We start from the raw sequence: 4,893 nt of genomic DNA, 5'->3' as shown, positions 1-4,893 counted from the left end.
GTCGAAAAACTGTATATTTTTTGTATATATATATACATTATGTATATTATATACAAAATTATACAAATTTTATATACTTTTTTCGGCTAGCGAATGTAAATAGTTTCTGGCGTGGGCTAAAAGTGAAAAAACCCTTTAATTAACAGAAAATGGGGTACCCGAATGAGAAAGCTATGGGTTGCTATTTTAGTCAAGTGACCATAAATAATTTTAAAAAACTAAATAATAAATAATAATTAAATAAAATATATAACAACAGAGTTTTTTTTATTGCTTTATAGTGTTGCAGACGCATCGTCCTATAATTTCTTTTCCTATTCCTTCTTAAAGAATATCAAGTAATATTTCAAAAAAACATTTTCCTATCTCACACGAGTTATATGGCAAGCATGAATAGCTTGAGTAATTTTAAAATTTGATTGTTCGTATAACACAATATCTTTAATTAGTAATGTCAAGCCAATAGTGAAATACACCATTGATGTTCTTCTGAATCAGCGAACATGACGGCAGGTTTACCTTGAGTCTCCACAGCAAAATCCGAACAACTAGCTATGGATCAACCAACTCCGAAATACCTAGATCTGCACAAAAGTGTACATAAAGCATAGCATGAGTACACCATAGCAGTACCCAATAAGTATCAAGACTAACCTCGGTAGAGTAGTGACGAGGGACAGTCAAGACACTTACATGACTAAACAACCTGAACAAGTATGAAGGTGAACTAACGGGGAAACAATATTAATATAAAGCTAAGCATGATAAGGAAGACAAAAACAACACTCGTAATGAGCACTAGAAACAACAATTAGCAACAAGAAGCAAACAGATAATAATGATGTAGAGTAAGTTGAATACGGTCTAAGTCCGGTGAAACCAAATAAAGGAAAACAAGTAATAACTCATTAAGAACCACCGTATTTACACCAGATTTATTCAAGAATTTTTACGAGGTACCAAACCTCATAATCACAAATCACATGTCCCAATCCATGAACCCTAATCACTTGGCATCTTATGCCCACGTTACAATTTATAACCGCACGGACGACTCACGTGCCAAGAGAGTGACAATATCTAATATCCGCACAGACCACTCACGTGCCAACAATAACAATGACTCATGACTGCACAAACAACTCACTTGCCAACCTGATAACTCTCACACAGAAGGCAAGTACACGGGAGTACATGTAAATAGTCAATAACATCAGAATTCATCTTCTTAAACCGATATGGGTGATCAATTACGTGTATGCTTGTGCAAATGTTCTATCACCACTCAAGTCAACAAGTAAGAGTAGAGACAATGGATGACACATAAGAAATGATCCGCACAAAATGTACAAGGTATAACTCACACAAGGTAGGCACACCACTACACAAACATCAACAATAACAATGCCCCCAGGGCATCACAAGTCATCACAAATCATTCCCTAATATAGTCCACCTTGTCTTGCCACATGTGCAATAATAAAGTAAATGTCAATCTTGTCTCGCCGCACGCGCACAATAATATTTCCACTTTGTCTCGCCACATGCGCAAAACCACATATATAGCCCGCCTTGTCACGCTGCATGTGCAAATATAAAAAATAATAACAACACGTACAACTCACGTGCGAACACCACGACAATCCTCACAACAATACTACGTGTGCCAAAACATAACAACACAATAAAATGACTTTCACTACATATGCCTATATGCCATAATATTTCCTCAAAACAGTTTCAATACCACAACCACATATAGCCCTCGACTCAACTACACTAAGTACAACAACAACAACAACTATAACACGAGAATACGACAAGTAAATCAACACAAGAACTTCAGAACACAAAGAAATGGAAGAACGATATCACAAAGAAATACACAACATGGAATAATGGTCTCAACAAAAATAGCTCAACAAAGGAGAGATAATATGTAACACTAATTCCATAAAAGTACAATTCGACGAAAAGAGAGATAGCATGAATCAATGACCCCAAATAAGAATACATCAACAATGAAAGGGATAACAAACTTCAATTAATGCTAAGTAATTACAGAAGAGATAATGAGAAATATCACACATAATCTGAACTCGACCACACACGCAAGTCATAACACATAATACGAAGCTGCTCGAGACCTTAAGCCACCGAACGGGACACTAATTCTCAAAATGACATGTCAGATCGTCACATTCTCCCTCTCTTAAAGCAAACGTTCGTCCTCGAACGTGCGAAGAACCATTTTGAAGTCCTCAAATCACTGAATGAACTTACCATACATATCCTCGCGGGTGATCCCACGTCACCGCAATCCACATAGGCCTGATGACACCATCCCAACTGAAAATTATTCCTTCCACCCACACTGATAACCTTAGAACCAAATTTCTCATCTTACGATGGTTTCCAAAAGACCTGATTCCCACACCAACACACAGTATCAGCCTCAACCAGCTGCAATTCAATTACAGATACCTCCCTCTCCTAACCGACCCTTTCTAAAATACTAAAATAAATCCTTTTTTTTGTAAACTATTTTGAACCTTACCTTTTCTTATTATTCCACCTAGATAAATCTAAATGGACAAATTGAATAGGCCGAATAATTCCATATGTATAGAAATATCATTATTTAATTGATCTAAGTTCATGTAATTTATTAATAAAAATGAATAATTTATTTATTAATTATTAATATTTTCGTCAATCGTTGAATAAACTCATCTGAAAAGGAAATCGTTTCGGCCTTTTTTATTTTATTTAAACAACTCATGCCTACACCCACCAGGTACAACTACACGACGTTACACATCACACATATGCCCATAACAACATCTCTGATCCCAATAGCTACCCATAATCAAATCCAGCACTGGCAATTAACCTTATATCCGCTAGAACCCTATTCCAAACATTTACAATACTGACAACGATACAAGAAACATGAAGACCTAATAACTATTCACCTGAATCAACATGTCACATCTAATGCCACCTGGGCACACACCTCGCAAGCTAAAACCCATTAAGTATAGCACGAATATGACTGAATATACAAAGAAACACATGAAAGAACTACCAAACAAGCCCGACATGCACAACTCCCTATCAGTAGCATACTACGAATTAGTTCCACAAGGGAGAATCAAAGTATATGAACAAATCACAAGGATCTCATCCTAATATAACTTCATCGTGGCACACTGCCCGGTCCGAACATTACAAACCTCATGGAAACGTAAGGATCCCATCCTCAGCTCTGAATCATAAGTAGAATACACATCATATAAACCGAAACCTTCCACTAATTTAATTTTTGCTAGCAAGGTCACAACACATGCTGAACGTCACGCCGGTAGAGCATCTAATTCACAAATCATAACTAACCATCCATAAATCACATCAAAACCTACTGTAATGGGTAACAAAAAGTCACTTCTAGTCTCATAGCTCTCAAGAGTGAACAAACGAAATGACAGACACAGGCTACTACTATAGAATCTTTCAACAGGGGTAAACACATAAACATAATATAAAATCACGAAACTCACCCATATGTGAAGCAAGATAAGAGGATTCACCCCGATAAGCAGAACCAAATCAAAATAAGAGAGATGCCCCTCTATAACAATCGAAACCATACTTGTAACGACATCATTAGGTGTAGCGGCCTCAGCCCCACCATAGAAAGCATATTAATGGTCCAGGCCTCCCCCTCTTGGGCGCCCTCTACCCACGTGACCTACACCCCTAGCTAGCGGTGCAAGGATATCAACATTTGGAGTAGAACTCATAGCCTAAATACCCCGTTGTGACACATCTGTCCGGAGTCTGGGACAATCTATCACCATGTGGCTAGTATCTCTACACTCAAAGCAACCCCCCACTGGCGTGGCTGCGGAAGCTGTCCGATACGGGTACTCTGAAACCCATGGATATCTGAAGCACTGCGTGAAGCCTAAAGTGCAAACTGAACTGGATGACCCATAAAACCTCTACTGTGGCGTACTCTACCTCCAAAATAGGTTCCAGTAGATATCTCTGGTCTACGAGGTCTCTTAGCCTCCCTGACCTCTCCCTCCTAATTCCACATGCCCTCTAATCAGCGAGCGATCTCTACCACCTGCTGGAACGAAACATCATCTCCAACTCCCGATCCATGCCGAACCGGATACCATGACTGAGCCCCTCAATGAACCTGCGGACTTGCTCTCTAACTGTAGAAACCAAAGTAGGTGCATGTCTGGACAAATCGCTAAATCTAATGGCATACTCTGACACTGACATAGTGGCCTAGCGCAGCTGATCAAACTCCACGCGCCATGCATCCCGAAGGGTCTGGGGAACAAACTCTCTCAAGAATATCTCTGAGAACTGAGTCCATGAAAGTGAAGCTACATCGGCCAGGCTATCCAACTCGTACGTTTGCCACCACTGATATGTCGCTCCCTTAAGCTGGAACATAGTAAAATCAACCCCACTCGTCTCCACAATATCCATAGTGCAGAGAATACAATGGCACTCCTCTAGGAAACCATGTGCATCCTATGAATCCAAACCACTGAAAGGTGGAGGGTAATACTTCTTGAACCTCGCAAGTCTAAGTTTTTCCTCCTCAGATGTTGTTGCTGTGAGACCCCAGGTGTTTCTCTCTTCTCTTACGTAATATACGTAACGTGGCGTGGTTATATTAGGTATATAGGATTGGGTATAGCACATTGGGAGAATAATACTGAAAATGTGTAGTAATATCAAGGAACTAAACTAAAGCTTTAAGTCAAAGGAATCCCTTAAACAAAGGTTCATGGTTAAAGAAATGGCTCGGGTAGCACCCCGCACGTTCGGAAGGTTTAAGTTAACTTGCACCTGTGGGATAAGACTAAG

Source organism: Nicotiana tabacum, chromosome 12, assembly GCF_000715075.1.
Source record: "Nicotiana tabacum cultivar K326 chromosome 12, ASM71507v2, whole genome shotgun sequence".
Taxonomy (NCBI): domain Eukaryota; kingdom Viridiplantae; phylum Streptophyta; class Magnoliopsida; order Solanales; family Solanaceae; genus Nicotiana; species Nicotiana tabacum.
Note: the sequence above shows the minus strand (reverse complement) of the source record.